The sequence below is a fragment of the Podarcis cretensis genome (assembly GCF_951804945.1).
Source record: "Podarcis cretensis genome assembly, chromosome: 1".
NCBI classification, from domain to species: domain Eukaryota; kingdom Metazoa; phylum Chordata; class Lepidosauria; order Squamata; family Lacertidae; genus Podarcis; species Podarcis cretensis.
In genome coordinates this window covers 100,139,610-100,162,778 of record NC_137170.1, presented here as the reverse complement: position 1 = coordinate 100,162,778, position 23,169 = coordinate 100,139,610, and the positions used below count along the sequence as shown (strand labels likewise).

Below are 23,169 nucleotides of genomic sequence, written 5' to 3'. Positions count from 1 at the left end.
CTGCTCAGGCCCCTTTCCCGTTCAGTTTAAAGATATCTGCACTTGGAATCAGGCATCAGTGCCTGTATTGAACCTAGCCAAACAGAGCTGATCAATGTGGAAGTTGAAAGGGAGTTCTCTGTTGAACAAAACATATCTGCAGAACTGACACTAGTTCTAGTTCAAGCTGCATAAATGAGAAGGACTTTAGTGCTGAGAGGAAAACTTCCTTGCTGGGCTCCTGTTGTAATGAGAACTCTGCCTTTGTGAATCCAGAATAAATCCTCTCTTAGAAAAGATTTTCAATGATGCCGAAATATGTAGTTTAAGACATACTGAAGAACACTAGCTCTCGTGGGCAGCCTTTTATCTGCAGCTCACCTTCATTTGAAGCTTACAGAGGGGATTAAATTAATCAGATGATTATACGGAGCGTTTCACTAACATCACTTTTCATTTCGCTTTCAACCAGCTTTACAATGCACTCATGTATCTTGAAAAAAAAAAGTATGGAGACATAAATGTGGAAGCAGAAGGAAAAACAGAGCAGGTTACTGAAAGTTTCAACATACTGACTCAATCCAGTGAATTTGCTTTGGCAAATAGATCTTGAGGAGAGGATTATGTTATGATAGCAGAATCTGTTCAGCACTTGATAGGGTTATTATGAAGCTGGGGGGAAATGCCAATTTGAGTTCCTATGAGAAGGGGTGAGATACAAATGTAATAAAATAATAATCCTTTTTTATCTCCTTCTTTGTATGCCTCATACTGATCGGAGAAATGCTAATCAGCTGAACAGTACTGGGAACTTCAGGTGTCATCAATCCAGGGAGCAGTACATGTATGAATGGATAGGCACTGAGTTCAGGTGGGTGTGTTAAGCAGCTGAAATGGATTGTCAAATTGTCTAGGAACTAGATCTTAGGGAGGACCACAGCTCAGAGGCAGAGAACATGGGTATGCATACAAACAGTCCCAGACTCAGTTCATGACACAGAATCATAGAGTTGTAGAGTTGGAAGGGACCCCAAAAATCAACTAGCCCAACCTCTAGCAATAGCAGAAATATGTAGCTGTCCCATACGGGGATCAAACCTTCAAGCTTGGCATTATCAGCACCATGCACTTACCAACTAATTTATCCTGATACAGAACAACTCCAAGCAGGGCTGGCAAAGACTCCTGTCTGAAACCTCAGAGATCTTCTGCCAGCCAGTACAGCCCAGAGGCAGACAAAGTTGTGCCCTTCCAATAGCAGTAACTTATACTCCCATCAGCCTAAGCCAGCATGGCCAATGGTCAGCACTGATGCAAGTCCAATATTGTCTAGAGGCCACCATGTTGGCCACCATTGGTCTACACACAATGATAAGCTAGATGGATCAATGGTCTGATTCAGCCTATCCCAATTTTCCTAACTAGAGGAGGCATCATCAGAAACTAGTCCCTCCACTGAAACTCAACATGATTAAAAAAAAAAAAAGTGAGTACTGCAATCCTGAATTAAACTTATATCATTGTAGCCTGAACTGGTCTCTTTGTATTTTATTATTGTAGCATTGCTTTTGTTTACTTGACACAACACAAATTGCAACATATTTCAAAGGAGGATGTCTCAGAGCAGCGCACAAGCACAATCCCCACTTGCCTGTTACCTTGAACACCAGTAGGTTGAGGAAAGACAGAGCAACAAAGCCTGTGCAAAACAGGGGAAGGGCTGCCCTCCAGCAAGCACTTAGACCATTTAAATTTCACTGGCTTCAATGGTAGCCTAACTGTGCAGGATGGTCGCCTTTGATTACATGGTATAACCCATACATAACATGAACACAAGCTTCACATTAAACTCAGCAGCATTTATTTATTTATTTATTTATTTATTTATTTATTTATTTATTTATTTAAAGTAGGCTGTCAGATGCCAAAGCAGTGCAAGTCTAGTATCTCAACCCTGCACAAGTCTAAACTCCAGACTCACATGCACTACTGGGACATGAAGCCTACAGCCTCCAATGTCAAGGCTCTTCATTATTGCCTACTAAGTTAACTTAGTAAAATGCCTTGAAACTAAGAAAAGGTATTATACAGGCTTAATCACATACCATACTACAAGAGTAAGAAAGTTTTACTTCATCTGTATTGCTAAAATTACTGTTACCTGACCTGAGTCAATGAAATGGATCAATAATCATACCTAATACTAACTAGGGATATTAAAAACTGCCTGTCTCATAACTGTAGATTTAGCTGTTTACTAAGCAAGGAAATTAAAGAGATAGTAGCTAGTCCGGCCATTATCCACTACTTTCTTGGGCGGAAGATACTTAATAAAATAAGCAAAATATTCTACTACATACGTATTCCTTTGTGTACTGACTATTACTTTATGTATTTCAAAAAACTTAAATACTGCTTGATCATAAGAGAAAACTCCCAATCAATTTTCCACTTTGATATTATCTGCCTTTCTCTTTCCATTGACTTAGCTTGGTGCTACAGCACAAGCTTTGCAAGCAGAGCAGCTCTGGGGGTTGTAGAAATGCGATCTGTTTTCTCTTCCACTGACACTTTGTGACATTTTCAGATTTAGAAACTGAGATATGTATGCTAGGAGCTAAATGGCACCTTCAACCTAGGTTGTGGGCACAGCAACAGAATGTCTATGTGCACATTTTTATAAGAAAAATACAAAGCTGAAAACGAATGAGTCCAGTCTTCAGAAAGTAGCTGAAAGTGGGGAGGCAGAAAAAGGTCCTCCTTTCCTTTCCTTCCACTCTGCAGTTTTAATCTGAAATCTTAGGCACAGTACTGCACCCAGTGCTCAGAAACTGCTTGTGTTAATGAAATTCCCTGTTGCAAAATGAGCCCAGAACAATAGGGTTTTCGAACACTGGTTATTTTATGTATGTATAGCAACACCAAGGAAGTGAGTAGTGGCTGCTAAGGACTTTTTGTGAATGTCAGCACCATTGTGGGAGTCATGGGTTACACATACAGCTGTTGTGCTTTGCACAACTGTTGTGGCCCAAAAGGGGGCAGCTCTGATTGTGTGACTCAGGCTCAACGCATAAGGAAGCAACTGGTTCTCGCAAACAGCATTTCTGTGTGAATGCTGCCTGATTATGAGCCTAGATCAGTGACTAGATCACAGAGACTTTGGGCTCTCAAATTTCAGTAGCAACCTGTGCGGTGCTAAAATTAGGTGCTATGTTCTACAGCATGGGTAGGCAAACTAAGGCCCAGGGGCCGGATCCAGTCCAATCGCCTTCTAAATCCGGCCCGTGGATGGTCCATTCTACATGACTAGAATGTGTCCTTTTATTTAAAATGCATCTCTGGTTATTTGTGGGGCATAGGAATTCGTTCATTACCCCCCCCCCCAAAAAAAAAAATAGTCCGGCTCCCCACAAGGTCTGAGGGACAGTGAACCGGCCCCCTACTTAAAAAGTTTGCTGACCCCTGTTCTACAGTGTTGTTTTAGCGCCCTGCTAGGCGTCAACCAGTATGAACTGCACAGTTCACACCACCCTAAAACCACCTCTGATGTCCAAAACATTCACAATGGGATGGTTGGAAGTGTGGAAGCCTAACAACGCGAATAAAACGAGCTTAAATAAAGCACACAATCCCCATCTTATCCAAGAAGATAAATTTATTACAAGACAACAGACTGCCAGAGAAAGGAACCTCTTACACACCTTAAGGAGCCTTGCCCATCTATCTCAATGTTCCAGACCATGACAAATGCTAGGATAACAACTTTCCCGTCCCCTGTTGTCATCCATCTTTCTGCTGGTCTTATTTTCTCAAATTCCAATGATGAACCTCTGTAGTCACTCATCTGAGCAGCCAGAATGTATTGCCTCTACCTGAAAATAAAATTATTCCCTGAGGGAATTGGAATGGACACAAAGGCTAAAGCCAGGTCTGAAAATAAGAGGGAACAAGTCCAAGTCCTTTTATCAGGAATGAATAGCAACCACACATTATAAAATCCCAACACAAAGCTTGCTTTCATGCATATGAATACTCTGATCACTGTGGTTTACTAGAAGTTTTATCCTGGAAAGAAGAGTTGCTTTTTTAAAAAGAGAGACCCTCAGCTTCTCCCTCTTCCAAAATAAATAAACGTTGAGATCCCCTGAAGATTCTGAAGAAAAAGCCTACAGTTTGTGTTTTAAGCCAGCCATGTAAACAGGCTCACAAAACCTACTGATTTGCACAAATAAATAAAGTAGAAAAGTTACTAGCCTGTAGAAGAAGGATGCAGAGCTCTATCCGTCCAACATAAGTTCACCACATTTATTTCCTGGGCAAGCAGGAAGTGACTTCCTTCCTTTGGCAGCCCAAATGGTTTCTATGTTGGGTTCAGAATAGAGATGAAGCACTCCCTCCACTTCATCCCTCCTTTGCTAGCCCACTCACTTGCCTGCATGAGATGAGTGCTTAACCCCAAGGCTGCTTTAAGCACCTTGAGCTGCACACAAAGTAACATACTCCAAGAAGACTCACTGAAATCAATGGGCATGGCTTACTTAATGACTAACAATGGGTGTGCAATGAGTAGAACTTAGCTGGCCACAGGCCCCCTTTTTCAAATGCTAGAAATGCTCTTATGTGCAACAACAACAATTATTCAAAAGAATTTCAAGCTGCCAAGCTTGTGATGTTCTGTACTGCAAGGAAGAGCCACACATGCTGTCAAGGGACCAAAGCAAAATGGTTTACTGGAACTGAAGTAAAAGAATAAGAAGGGAGCTGGGATGTATCCAGAAGACACAAAAACAAATGTAAGAAGAGGAAATGGAGCCATGATGTGCCAACACTTTGAATAAGCACTGGCAGATAGGCAATTAGCTTATGTAAAGGCAAGAAGAGTAAGATCATGACCCAGAGAGTCATAGAAGCAAAGAATTGTAAAGTTGGAAGGTACCCTGAGGGCCATCTAGTCCAACCCCCTGCAGTGCAGGAATATGCAGCTGTCACATATGGGGATTGAACTTGAAACCTTGGCATTATCAGCACCATGCTCTAACCAATTGAGCTGCTCAGGCTGACAATGTGGTTCAGTTCATATCTGATAGTAAATGTAGGTTCCTATACCATTTTTAGCAGTGCAGAAGAAGTTGCCATCCTATCTGCATGGAGCATGTAACGCAATGCAGCCAGTGTACGGTGAATCAACATGGGAACCCATTTCAAAATAGCAGGTCATAGTGGGAGCAGGCCATAAAGAAGGCTGATTGCCGAAGTATTAATGCTTTTGAATTATGGTGCTGGAGGAGACTCTTGAGAGTCCCATGGACTGCAAGAAGATCAAATCTATCCATTCTTAAGGAAATCAGCCCTGAGTGCTGAAGGACTGGAAGGACAGATCCTGAAGCTGAGGCTCCAATACTTTGGCCACCTCATGAGAAGAGAAGACTCCCTGGAAAAGACCCTGATGTTGGGAAAGATTGAGGGCACAAGGAGAAGGGGACGACAGAGGACGAGATAGTTGGACAGTGTTCTTGAAGCTACCAGCATGAGTTTGACCAAACTGCAGGAGGCAGTGGAAGACAGAAGTGCCTGGAGTGCTCTGATCCATGGGGTCACGAAGAGTCGGACATGACTAAATGACTAAACAACAACAAAGTGTGAGCAGGTGGGGCTTCTGCTTTCTCTCTTCCTCCCTGAAGCCCCTGAAAACCTACCAAGTCTGCTCCTTGGGCATGCAGCAATTGAGTGAGGCGCAGGGAGAGAAATCAGAAGTGGATTTCGGTTGCATACATGGGTGGAGTTCGCTGCAAGTCACCCATCACGTGGATCCTTAGAACACATATGAATAGCATAGCGTAAGAATTTCATTTTAAAACAGGAAGAAATGAGAATCAATAGGGGTCACAAATATAAGCACCCCATTTCAGTTACTGCTTTGAGTGATCTCATATGCCTCCTCTGACATATTCTGTAATGACTCCTTTGTGTCCATTACAGTAGAGACAAAAAACAGACTCTGTTATGCAGGACCCATCTAGCTGCTGAGGCTACACTACACCCCTCCCCTTTGTACCCAAGTGAACAGGGCTTGAGGGAAGCCACAAACAATCAGTAACAGGCTGATGGAGGTCTATGCAAACCTTAGTTACCAGCCGATTATCCACATGAGACCTCACTTCAAAATATTTTATCAATTAAAGTTGATAAACATTATGTTTTGTAGACATGTCCAGACAGTTCACCCTTAATCGCATGAAGTAAAAACACACCATCTAAGCAATCTTTTTTTATTTTAAGCAGAATGCAATAGCACTAAATTGCATAGCATGGAAAGAACATAAAACACAAAGAAAAAGACAGTCAAAAGAAAATTAATGTTGATTGCTTTTTTAGCCTTTGATTCTTTACTCTTGTCTACTTAAACATAGTTTAAATGTATTACTTCCCATGGACTTTATATTAAAAGAAAACAAGTCTGGTAATATCAGATTAAAAAATTCCTCTTTCTATCCTCTGGCATTTAAGACGATGGTCTGGGGAAAAATTGTAGGCTGTATTATTGTATGAATAAGTTATAGAAGCTATAAAATGTAAAGTAGACAATCTTGCAAAACAAATATATAAAAAACAACAGCAAAGAAATGTATATAATTTTAAGGGTCAACGACGGCCTAAAATTTCAACGTGCAGCTCAATATGCATATGGAATATTTTTGTTAACAAATATGTTGATTTTGGCTGCAATCCTACTCTCTGCAGTTGCTGCTTGGGAGTGGTGCTTGGGTAGCTGGGAGTGGGAGACTGCACTGCAGCTAAGGGTGCATCTGTGGAAAAGCAGTCAAGTGCAAATTCCATACACAGGACATTTCAAGGGAGGGACAAGGCATCATACATACATTTTCTACCAACCCGGTTATGGGTTCCATGGTAATGTACCATATTGGGAACAAATTCTTAATGGAATGGGCACTGCCAGCATGGAATGTAAACTCTGACCTTGTGAACAGAAAATATAAGCATAGACCAGAGCAGCATGAGGAGAAGTGTGGAAGAGGTGAAAGCACAGATAATGTACCCAAAATTCAAGATATGCACTCAAGCTCTAACAGAAAATCAGAGTTAGATTCTGATGTATACATTACTTTTTCAGGTAATTTGGCATTATGCAGCTTGGCTTTTGTTAAACAAATACCAGTTATTTTAGGGGTGCGCTGTTGCAGTCCCAATTGGATCTAGGTGCCCAGTGCAATGGGAGGAAGCAATGGTGTTTAGAAATGTCATATTCTGCAACTGGAATGGATGGTTCTATGATTTTGGCAAAAATTTACAAATACTGTAAGAATATTTCATTTCATGTTATTATTTCAATGTGCGATGGTGATGATGGTTTTGAATGTCGGGTTTTAGAGCCTGGCTATACATTCAGAGCTGGCACACCAATGAGGTGGGGTGAAACACCTGCCTCAGGTGGGAGTAGTGCAAGTGGTGGCTAGTGATGTGAAAAGTAGCCAGGTTCCTATTCTGAAGGTGACTTCCTGACAGCTGAGGCTGCAGGCAAGCTTGGAGGCATTTTTCAGAACATCAGGCTGAGAGAGAAGCAGCCATGGCTGGATGGTGGGCTTTTATCTCCAACCAGCTTGCTCAGCTAATTTCCCCTAGCAACTGAGAAGCAAGGGAAATTAGCTGAGCAAAAGAACAAGAGATAAAAACTCATGTCAACAGTGCTTCTTCCTCTCTTCTAGGATGACGTCAAAACAAATGCCTTCAAGCTTTTCTCAGGTGTCAACCAGAGAGCATCATCAGAATTTTCAGCAAGCAACGCCTGGTATACCTTTTTATTTATTTAATGTAAGATTGTGTGGATTGCCAGAATAAGCCTTGGAAATCTCTGGTCACTGATGGGAAATGATGTTTAGAGGTAGAAGTGTGGAGACAACTGGAACAGTGGTGAAAGAAGGTGCACCACCCCCAGAAGTCCCATATCTCCTCTACCACTTTATAAACCCTCTGCACAATCTAACTCCAACTCCCATCAGATCCGGTCAGTGTGACCATTGGGTTAGGGGTGATGGAAGCTGTAGTCTAGCAACATAAGGAGACTTACAGGTTCCCCATCTCTGTCCTATGTCTGCTATACAATCACAAACAAATGTCAGTGGATGCAGGCGTCAAAGAAGCTGCAGAGTGCCGAATAATGTGCTGGATGGATGGGGATATTACTTCAGACACACATAACCCCAAACCATGGTTTGATGCTTTGTAGACATACTCTGAGATTGCATGCTGCCTTCCACATCTGTGAACTCTGATCCTCCCCCCTCGCCTCTGCCTTGGTGGCAACCTATGGTTTGCTTAACATCTGCCCTGGCCAACCTATGGTTTGCCACTAACCTGAAAGTAAAGCAGTGAATAAGAGCAAACAGAGACAAAATAGAAGGTGAAGGGGAGAGGGGACTATGTAAGCACAAGGCCCATTCCAGTAGTGATGAACTTGTGTTATGACTAAACTAACTCAATCTGTCCCCTATTATCTCCCAGAAATTAAAATGTGCTTTAGCTGGAGCAACTTCTCTTACTGTAAATGGCTGGAACACTGAGAGGTTGGAGCCACTGCTGCCAAGTGACCTAGTCATTATTGTACTTGGATCTCTACCATCTTCTCCCTTTTTTGTTTTTGTTGCTGTCAATCAAAGCTGCCATTTGATTTATGATTGGCATCTTTATTTCCAGGATGCTTATCTGGTAGGTTCTGGGGTTAACATGCCACCCGTTTCAGAGTATCAATTGCAACAATAAATCTAACACCCAAACAGCTGGTAAAAATAGACTACAGTTCACAAGAAAGAATCTAACAATTCAACAATAATTCAACACTTGTAGCCCAACTGCCAATCCTTAGCAAGAATCTGATAAAAAGGATAGGAGGAAATGCATGGATATTGAGGGGAATGGTGGAGAAAAGATCTACAAAACTGTCACAATGGAGAAATTTGTTCTAACAAAAGAGTAGAGAAAAATGAAATCTGAACACTACACGAATGGCTCAATTTATACAGCAATTTCTCACATGTGTATGCTATATTACAAATGTTTTGTGCAGCCATTTAGAGACTGCCTAAAAATAAATTTTGAAAGGGAGCTGCTAATCTTATCTCCTCGCTTAAATCAATTAAACAAAGGAGCTATCTCGTTTCAGATAATCAGACATCTTCAGACAGACAGAATGAAAAGAAAACATGAAAATAATAGGATTTTAAATTACCTACTATTGTCTTTCTTAAGCTCCAGCTCTGCATGAAAGGTTTAAATGATGCTGAGTTTTAAGCATGAAATTGCATTTTGTTTTAAGATAAAATTATAACTTATGCTTAAAATTGCAATTACGTTTGAAAATTGTTTTACATCACCACACCATCTTCTTCATGCTCAATTAGGATACTAAAATAGATCTCGTAACCTTCGTGACTTAGGCTGCGTCTGACAAAGCGGGAGCAAGCCCACAAAAGGATATGCAATCTTCAGCATACTTGAGTTTTTCTTAACTCAACGGATATATTCCCAAGTGAATTTGCTTATGATTTCAGCCTTTAGGGTTTCTTCTTCTAAGTTATATAGGATTATTTTATTTTTCTTGTGACAGATACAGATAGTTATCTTTCTCAAATATCATCTATAGGACAACCTGACATACCTGCTGTAAGTAAGGACACATAGGTCACTCACATAAAGATTTGTAAAGGGTAAGTTTATATGATGTTCTGTTTTCTTAACCTATTGTATATATTCCCAGGTAAATTTGCATAAACTGTTTCATTGGCAAGCAGCTTTTGTTAGCACTCTCCTCCCAGTCTCCCTTTGGCTCTGCATCCACCCTCCAGGGATCAAGTGATAGTGATGGCTTTAAACAGCTTAGGCAAATTCATATAAGACATCTATCAATGGCTACTAGCCACAATAGCTACATTCTTCCACTGCCAGAGACAGCATTCCTCTGAACACCAGTTTCTGAGAGTCACAGGTCAATGATGCACCCAGGATCTCCTGGTGGGCTTGCCAGCAAATTGACCACTGTGAGATCAGGATGCTGGACTAATGGGGCGTTTGGCCTAATACACCTGTCTTCCCAACACCAAGTGCCGGTGCTGGTTCCTCTCGGGAACTGGCAGTAACACTTGGCATTGGGAAGATAGCTGAATTGCATCACCCTGCCTGCACTGCTTTGCTGCCCACTACCACTGTAGCCTGGAACTGGTTGTGTGTGGACTGCAGCTGATTTAGCGCTGAACGAGACACAGTTGTGGGCAGCCTGAGGAAGGTCCACCAGCTTTGGTGTCTGCCCATGAAAGGAAGCCTAGGGAAAGAGACTAGGGTGATGCCAAAAGGTTCTAGGAACTCTCTTCGTAGTGAGATTTCGGGCGTGATCTGTGAGTTTATTTGAGAGAGCTCTCAGTGAGAGATGAAGTTGAGAGGTGTTGAATGAGGTGGTATGTCAGAAGGAGAAGAATTTGAGATCAGTACATATGTATTAGTAATTTACATTAAAAAAGGTTTATTGTGTTTTTGTAGCATTTGCTGTTTCTGTTTTCTGTACACTGTTTAAATTGATATTTTTATATATATTAAGCAGTGCAGAAATTGTCTAAATAAATTAATAACAGCAAATATGGTTATCTAAATAGTTTAATGATTGCAGGTGTATTTTTGTTTGTCAATAGCTTCAAAGAAAATAACTGAACAGTACAAGGCTTTTATGCTTGAATTAGACAGTGTAATGCTGTTTAAACTTTGGTATAGCTGTAGTAATTAGTAGATGGGAAAACAGCCACTGTGTAATATTAGACCAGTGCCTCCTTCAGAGGGAGTGTAACCCCATCAAGAGCATGCAACCTCCTATGCGTCCAGTCACAATCTCCCTGCAACCCTACATTGATATTTGGATGGGAAATCCCCAACTATTCTTAACTAAGTATCAAAAAATATGTGGAGCATGCTGTCATCCAGTTGTTCTTGTTTCCATTCAGATATCTAGGGAGACTGATGACATGTAGCAACCTGGAAACTAAGATATATCAAACATCAATAGATTTATATGCTTCTCCCTTTAAATGGGATACATGAAGTTTACCCAAAAATGCTTAAGTTATCATAGACAGCTGAAACCTCATAATAGCTTACATGCTTCCTCATGGTAATGTAAGGCACCAGCTGCCTGGAACTGAGACTTAAATTCTCAGATAGGGAGCAAGGATTAGTAGTGGTGCTTAAGGACATTCTCCCTCAGCAGGCAGAAAGGAACTTTGGTGTCAGTGGAGAAGATGAATGTATCAGGTGATGCTCTCTTAATAGAGGCCAGCATAGGAAGGAATGCTGAGCTGTGGAAGGTTCAGCTCCCATTTTCACACACTTGAATTAGCCTTGGCACTGTCAGCCAAGAATATGTATGAAGATGCCAGCTGATAGTATGCTTTATTAAAAGAATCTGTGAAGGTCTCATAGATCAGTGGTGGAAGAGTACATGCTTTGTAGCCATAAAATCTTATGGAAACCCCTGACATTTCTAGTTAAAATGATATCAGATGGCAGGGCTGGGGAATCCTTCTACTTTAGACCTTTGAAAGTTCCTCCCGGTTAGGGGAGAGGTAGATTTGAGGAAGAAGGAATTGCTAATCCCATCATTGCCTCCTAACCTTAATGTGAAACAAGAGTGGGTCCTTAGCTCTTCTTCCATTCAATTGTCCCTCCAAACTATTTCTTGGCTGGTCCCCCTACCCTTCACGGCTTACAACACCCACCCACACACCCTGCCAGTTCCAAGACCAGAACATAAGGTCAACAGAAGAAAAGAAATTTTGGTGAGAATCAACAGGCAAGGAAAGGGATCTGTGTCTCTTGCAAACACCTCTCTGCCCACATGTTACTATTAACTAGCTACCCATGTGTTTGGGAATTTCCCAGTGAAGAGAATATATGTAGTCAGTGCCGGGCAAGCTTCACCAGTGATCTGACTCGGCAGCTTTATATATCCATAAATACTATTAGTTTAATCTAGGGCAGAGGGTTTTTGTGGATATATATATAGAAACTGCATAAGAAATTGGGGTGCCATTAATCTATTGTTGGATTCCAACCAGCACCACCTCCAGCATAGTTAATGGTCACAAATGATGGGAGTTGTCATCCATCAACATGGAGAGCACAATGTTAGCTATTTCTGCTGTACACAGATAAAGGCTCAGTTCCTCTTTGTGCATGTGTGTGCAGCTGCTCCCTCCCGATTCTGTACCTGCACACACATAACTGGAATAATAAAAAAAATGGTAATAGCAACCAGCTGTTTGAAAAGGTGGCATGATTTAGTACTGCCACTTTCCACTCTCCCTGAACAACTGACTGGTACTATATGTAATTATTTGACCTTAGATAGGGGGTATCATGTCATTTATCTCCTTCATATCACTCGTAAGCATCAACCAAAGACATAATCAGAAAATAAACTGTGTGGAAATACAGATGTGGTGCAGTCTTAAGTTTTTTTTGTGTTGCATGCTTTATTTCATTGAATGAAGCAATAATTACTATTGACATTTACAGATATTACTATCTTCTGATCGGTATTAAGTAAACATGTGAATAACAGGATCTGTAATCTATTTGAAAGTGACAGAAGATCTATTTAATATTGAGTTATTTTTCAACTTTGAATGCTAAAGCTTTTGTAGATTGACTGAGTATCTTCATTCGCCTGGCTTTGAAACTTGGATGATTTTTTCCTGAATTGGCTTGGAAGCACTCTACTTTTAATAAATGCTAAAGTTGTTCTACATGTGAATTCTACTAAACATATCCACTTCAATGCCATAATGAACACAGTGTTAAGGTGACCTTTATCACCAATACAGTACTAAGCTTCCTGGGTCAAGCACTTTTCAGAGAATTTTCAGAGAACACTGCAAAAGGTTATGTCTGACTTCCTGATCTTTGTTAGTTTCATAATGATCAAGCTTTCATCATTTCAAAACACGTTCAAGGAAAAAAGAAAGGGTGGGGAGGAAAAGAAAGGATTTTTGCTGTACTGAAGCAATGTTCTAAAGTGTTTGGCTTTGCAAGTGAGTACCTTCATATTAGGACTATAGGACTATATTTGGAGGCTAACATTTGCAGTGCAGTTTCAGTAGATCCTGTTTTCAATTAAAACAAACAAACAGCATTTTGTTGGTGGATAGGCTCTATGACCTCAGCTAGCCAATCAGGGTGCATGTCATGTAACTGCATCATGCAGGAAGACAAGCACATCACTCTGTATGAATAGACTTCATGATGATGCCTAGGAGTGACTGCATACAACCTTTCAAGGAAAACAAGAGTATCACGCAGAAGACAAAAAAATGTATTTCCCTATGAAGAAGAGTTACGTTATGCATTGAATGCATCAGGCATGATAAACAATAAATATTTGAGGTTCTCCTCACTTTGTTCATTGACCTTATGAGTCAATGTCTATACCAATGCCACACATCCCCAGTGGCAGCTGTGGCATGACTATCACTGCAAATATAACAGGAATAATATATCCTGCTGTGAAAAGGACTGGGTTAAAGTCTTTTATAGGAGCTATTCATATTTGTGTTGGACTGATGTGCTTGAACACATCAAGCCCAAGATTACGCACCTGACTTTACATTTACAGTGAGCGGGGAAAGTATTTGATCCCCTGCTAAATTTGCCCATTTGCCCTCTGACAAAGAAATGACCAGTCCATAATTTTAATGGTAGGTTTATTGTAGCTGTGAGAGACAGAATAACAAAAGGAAGGAGGAGGAGGAGGAGGGTTTGGATTTGATATCCTGCTTTATCACTACCCTAAGGAGTCTCAAAGCAGCTAACAATCTCCTTTCCCTACCTCCCCTACAAGAAACACTCTGTGAGGTGAGTGAGGCTGAGAGACTTCAAAGAAGTGTGACTAGCCCAAGGTCACCCAGCAGCTGCACGTGGAGGAGCGGAGACGCGAACCCGGTTCACCAGATTACGAGACTACCACTCTTAACCACTACGCCAGAAACCCAGAAGACAAATGTCAGAGATTGATGTGCATTATAACGAGTGAAATAAGTATTTGATCCCTTTGCAAAATATGACTTAGTACTTGGTGGCAAAACCCTTGTTGGCAATTACAGAGGTCAGACGTTTCTTGTAGGTAGCCACCAGGTTTGGACACATCTCAGGAGATATTTTGTCCCACTCCTCTTTGCAGATCCTTTCCAAGTCAGTAAGATTTCGAGGCTGATGTGTAGCTACTCAAACCTTCAGCTCCATCCACAGATTTTCAATGGGATTAAGGTCTGGAGACTGGCTAGGCCACTCCAGGACCTTAATGTGCTTCTTCTTGAGCCACTCCTTTGTTGCCTTGGCCATGTGTTTTGGGTCATTGTCATGCTGGAATACCCATCCTCGACCCATTTTCAATGCCCTGGCTGAGGGATGGAGGTGCTTACCCAAGATTTGATGATACATGGTCCCGTCCATCGATGCGGCAAAGGTGTCCTGTTCCCTTAGCAGAAAAACACCCCCAAAGCATAATATTTCCCCCCCTCCATGTTTGACGGTTGGGATGGTATTCTTGGGGTTGTCGACAGCATTCCTCCTCCAAACATGGTGAGTTGAGTTGATGCCAAAGAGCTTGATTTTGGTCTCATCTGACCACAACACTTTCACCCAGTTTTCCTCTGGGTCTTGAGCAAGAGGACCTTGTTACCAATTGTTTTCATGTTGACTGTGGTCCCAGTTGCCCTGAGATAATTGACAAGTTCCCTCCGTGTAGTTCTGGGCTGCTTCATCATCATTCTCCTGATCATTGCAACTCCACGAGATGAGATCTTGCATGGAGCCCCAGACCGAGCGAGGCTGACAGTTATTTTGTGTTTCTTCCATTTGCTAATTATTGCACCAACTGTTGTCATCTTCTTCCAAGCTGCTTGTAGCCCAGTCCAGCCTTGTGGAGGTCTACAATCTTGTCCCTGACATCCTTGGACAGCTCTTTGGTCTTGACCATGGTAGCTACTTTGGAATCTGCTGGATTGATTGCTTCTGTTGACAGGTGTCTTTTGTACAGGTACTGTAACGAGCAGGGATTACAGGTAAGACCTCTCCCTTACAGCAGGTGCTTCTAATCTCAGCTCGTTACATACAGTGAAGATACCAGGTAGCCTGACATCTGGTTGGTTGATAGGGGATCAAATCCTTATTTCACTCATTATAATGCACATCAACCTCTGACTTTTGTCTTCTGGGTTTCTGGGGATTTTCCTGTTATTCTGTCTCTCACAGCTACAATAAACCTACCATTAAAATTATGGACTGGTCATTTCTTCGTCAGAGGGCAAACAGGCAAATTAAGCAGGGGATCAAATACATTCTCCCCTCACTGTAAATTACCTATTTCTAAGAGATCCCTATCTTATCTTCCAGTGTCACCCACTCAGCCATGAGGCTTACTGGGTGACTTGGCCCCTCCTTCTGTCCCTTTCCTCACAGGAGGATGGTAAAACGGACAGGAAGAAAGAACCCTTAATGTGACTCCAAGCTCCTCAAAGGAAAGGTGGAACAAAGATGTGGTCTATAGAAATACATTTGTCCCATTCCATCACTTTTAGTCGCATGCATGTTAAGAGAGATTGATCTGCTGCTGAAGGGGAGGGGTGAGAGAGACTAGCAAGATCCTTCATGTATTCAAGGCAGTAATATGTGTACACCAGTAAGAAAAAGATGATGATGCTAATAATTAAAAAGACTGAAAGAACTGACAATATATGTCTTAGAAAAGCTGGATCCTCTAAATCTGATCAGCAGCTTCGAGTCCTAGCAGCAACAACCATTCGACCTAGGAATAAAGCCTTCATACTGCTGATGATAACAGACTCAGAAGGTGAGGGATTAATTTTATGTCATGGTGATATTAAGAATGTCAATTATAAACCATCATTCAGTTGTGAGCCATATATTTAATATATTCCTACTGTTGTTAAAAAATTCATGAGCTCATTTCGATCTAAGCTAGGAAGCCACTGGTTCCAATAAATGCAAAGTACCTGTAGAAAGGTTACCACATATACTATAGCAACAATCTATTAGGGAAAGGAATTTGATTATTATTTTTAATAGCACATTTTAAGGGAATTGTTTTGTTGTCGTGTTATGTCTTTTGTGTTTTTATACTGTAGACTGTCCTGTGATATATGTGTGTAAAGAATAATAATAATAGTAATAGTAATAATAATAATAATTTTGCTCCATCTTTGAAAAATGTCAAAATATGGATTTTTCACCTCTAACAGCAAAATGTATGACTTATGTAAACTTCTGATTACAAGAACCCAGCTGGTGTCAATGACAATTTGCAACACAGAGAACACACCTGTCTATCCGTGTGAGAACTATAGTCCCCAAAGAATAAGGTACAAGACAAAAGAAAACAAAGTCATACAGTTAAACAGCTAAATACATCACAATTAGTATTTGACTGCTAAGGGTCCCCAGCCATCCTGTGATATAAAGCCTCTCTTTCTATTATTGGCAGATCACAGCATCAGACCTTAACAGGATATCACCTTGTTGACTGTGCTTTCCTTCACTTTGTGTTAGAATTGCAACAGGATGCTGAGTGACTGGTCTCTGCAGAACATAAGGCTAACAGCATCCTGAAATTCTTTTCTTCAGACAGCAAAAAGTCTTAACCTCTGACTAAAGCAGTTTATGAGATTTATTGGCTGCAAAAATCACCTCACAGAATGCGGGGGGGGAGAGAGAGAGAGGGGGGAGAGAGAGAGAGAGAGAGAGAGAGAGAGAGAGAGAGAGAGAGAGAGAGAGAAAGAAAGAAAGAAAGAAAGAAAACAATCCAGAGTCAGGTTAAGACATGGGCATTCTATATGGATTCTCGCTGCTTGTAGCTGCCTAATAGTTACATTAAAATTTCAGGTTTAGGTGCTTGTTTTTAGAATTGGGGGGGGGGGGAGAGACTGTCTCTCACATAAGAAGCTAGGATGCTGCCTTGTACTATCTAGCTTAGTAGTGTCCATCCAGCTCTGTATATCCTACTACACTGACTGATAGTGACTCTCCAGGATTTCAGACAAGAGTTTTCTATGATATGCAAAGGATTGGACTTGGCCCCTTGTGTTCTCAGTGCACTATGTATGGCCTTCCCTATTACACAGATGTGACAAAAGCTTACAGATCAGCTAAGCAGTCTCTAACTGAATCCAAACGCCTTTAAAAACTAGCTTCAAAAGGTAAAGAAAAGAATCACATAGCCAAAAGTGTCTGAGTTCTCCAAGGTTTAGTTTTAGGTTTAGGTTTAGGCTTTCAGTGGCATTCCCCCTTCCGCAGGGGTGGGGGGAACTATTAGAGAATGTTCTGCCCTCAGAGAGTGATGAATCCAATTGGTTTTGAGATGGTTCGGGGAGATTTTCTGTCTGATATATGGCCCCCCTGGTTGATCTGTGGAATACATGGATGACCAGGGCCACCGATGCAATCACCCCTGAGTGCCCTCTTGCACTTGGTAACAGAGCTCTCAACGGGCTGGGAGGTATGGAGGGGGTAGCCACAAGAGAACGGACCTTTCTGGTGGTAGCTCCCTGTCTGTCGAATGCTCTTTGTGGGGATTTTAGGTGTCAAGCTAAGACGTTTCTCTTTTGCCCAGGCAACTGGTTAGTTAATGTTGCTTCCTATGGTGGTCTCATCTTTTAGTGGGCTGGATAGGACTTGCTCTGGATGAGCACTTTATGTATTTTGGATCCCCACTGCTTTCTCTTTTCCTCGTTTTAAATTGTTTTCATATGTTGTGTTTTCATTTTTGGCAAGCCACTCAGGAATCCTTTACTGTCAAAAGCAACTGTAAAATATTTCTAATAGTAATAATAATGTATACATAGAGACAAAAATGTTTCACTGAATTCTACCCCAGTAATGTTAGAAACGGTCTATTCTACTCCAGATTTATTATAGCCTCTCTCAAGGGCCAGATTCAGTAATCCATTTCCTGCAGCAGCACAGCAAACACAGATGTTCCTCTATGGACTTAAAGTATGTCATATGTGTTTTTCATGCAGTGACTCAGTTTCTGCAATTCTTTCCTCTTCCATTGTCAGTGAGTTCAGGGAGAGGAAGCATTGTACAAACAGAAGTCCTTGCACAGCTTCCACTGATAGGACTCATTAGTGAATCTTGCCCATCCTTTTTAACCTGCTCTAAATGGGACAGAAAACTAGGAAGTAACTTCAGCAGTTGATCAATGTGCTGTAATCTTTTAAATAAAACAAAAACAAAAAGCTAGCATGAAGCCTAAAAAAAAAGGATTAAACTGCAACATTTTTTGTTTGTTTTTGGCTGAGTATGCTTTCTGAATCCATAAGCCTGTCTGAAAACTCCCAACTCTGCCTTTAAACTATTTCTTTTCTTCTCATAATGCCAGTATTTTAATCAGATCAAAGTAAGTCTCTGTTAAAAGGATAATAATGGTTCATTTTTCACACAGCAAGAAACTGGTTTTCATAAATGTTCATTCCTCTTAATACATACCAGTGAGTATCACAGCAGAGGCTCTCTTTGTTGACCTTAAATATAATCACAGCAAAATTTAGGCATTCTGCTTCTTTTATGTAAGCTATTACTGCAATGGGAAGACATTCATAAGCTTGAACTTGTACTTGGCAAAGAGTCATACTCTTACCATCCTTTATTACTAGCTAAGGCACTCATTTGCATTGGCTTCTATGGCTTGTATGAATCTGAAAGAACGTCAAACAAAGAGGCTACAGCGAGGCGTCTCCTTTCTTGCCCTCAATAAACCTATATAGTAATGATGCCATGACAAGGACAGAGCAGAAGTGACAGCACAGACTGCTGTTTAGAGCTGAGAAGCAGAATTGGAATGGGGACCATGGTCTGGCACTAAGGCACCAGATACGGGAAACTATTTTTGGATCCCACAAGTCACAAAACTGCACAATGGCTCATACATTCAAGTTGTTAATAGTTCAGCTATTGTAGTAGAAGTCTCATTATTATAACAAAGCAGATGTTCTCTCACCCTCTCCCCACTCTCTCAAGCACCCCAAGCAGTTCTGCTCTGAAAGTTTTGGTAGAGCTAGAAATTGTTCCATTCCATTTCATCCTAATCCTAAAATGAATTGTGGAATGCAGAATGGGTTCTACAGTAGACCATAAGGATTCTCAGAGAAAGAGACTCACGGCTGCTCTCAAATGTATTGACCACCTGTTCCCTATCCTGACATTTCTCCAAATGTTTTGAAGACTTCAGTTAGCCACAGCTAGCATGGTCAGTAGTAAGGGATGATGGAAGTTTTTATTCAAATCATAAGGAGGGTGCCATGTTGGGAAAGGCTGGCCTAGACTGATTGGTTTCAGAATGTCTTCAGAGCCTACTGTTGTTGGCCTGAGAGTTTCATGAGCAAAGGGGTACTGGAAGTCTTCAGAAAGAGACATACATTAGTGAAAACTATTTTAGCACTTTTCTCAGTCTTGCAATTTTCTTCTAATTTATGCCACAGGACTTATTTTGTCTGATTAGTCATTTAGATTTTTATTGAAGCTCTTTATTATCCCCAAGTAATCTTCTTTGTTCTTAATTTTATTTCTTGCTAGGTAGCACAATATCAAAAAAGCAAATTAGCAAAGTACTGTGAGGAAATTGCAACAAAGCAAAATGCTGACTACAAGGGGCATTGATAGATAAGGCTCTCATTTTTTTTAATAAAAAAATCATCACATATAATCAGCTTATGGACACTGTCATTATCTGATTCACTCTAAGGAAACAGTGGGATGGATAAATTATTATTTTTCCCCAAACAATATGTAAGTGTGTAATGAATTGATTGGAATATTTCATGCCTGCTGTATAGTATAATTTTTTTCTAATCTTAAGAAATACGGCAAAACAAAATTAAGATAAACAGTGGTGTGATTTGTAGCATTACCAATTTATCTATGATCCTATTTAGTCTTTGCACATCGTAACCTAGTACTTTCAAGAGAGGAAAATATCTGTGCTTTGATGACATAATTAACTATGGTTTTATTGTTATGGGAACCTACCAGAGTCATGCACTGATGTGCTGCTACCTCCCTCCCCTCCTCTGATGAGGATCTGAAACTTTGACTTCTGATTTGAATTAACCACTGTTGAACATTACCTTTGAACCACAGACTATGGTTATTGTTAAATATAGTTTGTTGAAACAAGGGAGCTTCATAATCCATGGTTTGAAGATTATTTGTTTCAAACAAACCATAGTTAAGATTAAGATGAAAACTTTTTTTAAAAAAACAACAACCTAGAAACAATTAGAAATAATCATATCAATATGCAAATAGAAAAATTAATCTGTTTTATATTATATAAAACAATACAAATAAACTTACCTAATTTAATTAATTTAATAGATTAAACTAAGCTAAAGAGAGTGGGAAGTTACTATGTATTTTGTGTTTTCATCTTGAATTTTTATGTTGTGAACCACCCTGAGATCTGTGAATGGTGGAATGATAATAATGATAAATAAACAAGAGAGAATAACATAAAATCAAAAGTAGAACAGCTGTATAAGAAACATCACCATGTTCAAGGCAATGCACCTGCATCCCAAAGGTTTGGATCCAAGACTCAAGTCTTCAAATATCCAAGAACATCATCCCATCTCTCATTTGGGATGGGATTCTCCCCTGGCTTTTACCCAGAGATGGCTTATGCCCACCATTACCCTTAGCTCTTACCCCACATGGAAGCCAATAACTTTCTGTCTATGCTATCTCACCAAGCAGCATACATTCATCCAGGCTGTGGACCTTCAACAAGGTCTTAGGGGATTAACACCCTTGCCCTTTTGGTGACCCACATATAGTTTATCTTCCTTTGGTCTTTCCCCTTCCACGTTGGCTCACCATGCCAGCACAGTATATGCCTTTTAAGATGTTTCACTGAAGGGATGCTCCCCACCAAGCCACCGTCTCTGCTGTCCAGCTGGAGCATATTGCAAGAAGCAGTCTCACCAAGCATCAAGAAGGTCCCTCAAAAATGAAAGCATTCCTGCCAGAGAAGGATAGGGGAGGCGATGCACAACTGACCTTTCAGACCACCTGCATGTTTCCTAGCTTGCCACTAAACCACCAGTTCAACACACCCACAGAACAAGAAAGGCTCAAAAGTGAGTTCAGTCTCATGTCAGCAAAATACCCCACAGAAATGGCTTGTTTCATTTGCTACTACAACAACTTATATGCCACATTGGTTCTGTTTCATGTGAAATTATTACTAATCCAGCAATGAGCATTTGAGAAAGAATTGGCTATAAATCTAACTTAATATGCAAAGCTTTTACAACCACGGCTACTTTTCATTTTATCGCTGTGGTAACATATATAGTTTCAATGATAACACAACAACAGGAGAATCCTATTAAAGGCCTATCTAGCCAAATACAATTAGATCAATCTTACTTAAATAATATAGCTAATGTGTAAATTTCTCTTCTCTGCTGAGTATTCTCCTAAATTAGGTTAATCAGGTCCAATTCACTGGATATCTGTAGGCGGATGGCACATCTTTCATTCTCTCTCAATCAATTGCTTCAGTTCTGTTTCATGAGCAGAGCAGATCATTCTTCCAAAGACAATCCACTAGCAAAACTTACACAATGTCTTTAAGGAAAGGTACATCAGTCTTCGAAGCAAAATTAAAACCTCAATATGTATCTCTGAAACAATCCCTCACTACAGCTTGTGTACTAAAATGTATAACCACTTAATGCAGCTATAATAGGATTCAAAGTTTTATTTATTCAAAGTTTTATTTGACCTGGCAAAGCCAGAGTGCTTTAGAAGAATGCAAGAAAATGCAAAACCACTGCAAATTAAACCACACAGTTGACAATGAATTCTGGAATCAGTTAAATAACGCTCTGCTATTATTTCCTGACAGAGAAACCATAAGACACAAATGAAGTGCAGGTTAGATAAGCAGACACATCTGGCACTCAGGCAAATATTAGTTCAAGCTTTTGTGGCTTTACCAACATTATCCACTTAAGAGAGTAGCTTTTTAATGTAGCTCAGTATGCATTACTAAAGGAGATTTATTGAGTGATTTTATTTGATAAGATACTTGCATACAGTCCAGCTAATTTGATAAGATACTTGCATACAGTCCAGCTAATTTATTGGGCATATCTTTACTTTATTGGAACTCCTTTACTGGAATTTCTGCATTGCAGGGGGTTGGACTAGATCCCTTCCAACTCTAAGATTCTTGACATAGTCTGTAGTATGTGCTCATAGGCATTTGATGGAAATATTTGACATTTGACACAACAGAACTGAACAAGGACTCTCTGCAGAATACTGTGGCATGCTCCACACCAGTAGCAAAGATATCAGCCAAGGACTGTGTCTACCTGGAAGATTTACAGCTGCCTGTGCTAATTATCTTTACATTGCTCTGAAAGAGAGGGAAAGATTATGTTCTCACTCTCTTACATCCACTGTGCACTGAGATTAGTCAGAGGACTAGTAGAGCCAACATCACTGTTGCACAATTAGGATGATAAATTCTGCAATCTTCATCTGCCCTACTGGTTTCAGCAGGAGCAAGCTGTGTGTGGACCACCAGGAATGGGCAGAAGTAATTGCTGGTTTTTAAGCATGTCAGCATCTAAGATAAGTAAAATCTGAAGAAAGGTCTATCAATTCTAGTAAATTTCCTTTTAAAAAAAGAAAATTTTCAAGGAGTATCCCAGACTTACATAATAGTTAGCCATGCTGCTGTTTTTAATGAGTCAGTTGAGCTGAACATGTCCTGAGAAATCTTTCCAAATTTAAACAGGACATGCTTAGAAAACAAATGTCCAGCTGCAAAGGAAATGCCAAATTGAATTCAATAGGTCCTTTCCTACAACACTCGGTGCAAAGGAAGAATGGTTTCAATCACAAACTTCTTACTTCCACCATACATTCCTAGCTTTTTTGTATCCATTATACAAAAGAACTATGAACATCTTTCTCCCCTCAATGACAGAACTAAGGGAGAAAATGGCAGAATCTTTCACTATTTGTAATGTCAATTAAAACACAGACTCAGCAGTGAAACTACTTGTTTGAGGGCAGGGATATCAGGCAAACGTTGACTACTCAGTC

At 40.4% G+C, this 23,169-nt stretch overlaps 1 protein-coding gene across 7 annotated transcripts in view; it reads right to left on the bottom strand.

Annotated features, from left to right (window-relative positions):
* THSD7B (thrombospondin type 1 domain containing 7B) overlaps positions 1-23,169 on the bottom strand; it is a 452,267-nt gene that overhangs the window by 167,397 nt on the left and 261,701 nt on the right. The window lies entirely within an intron of this gene.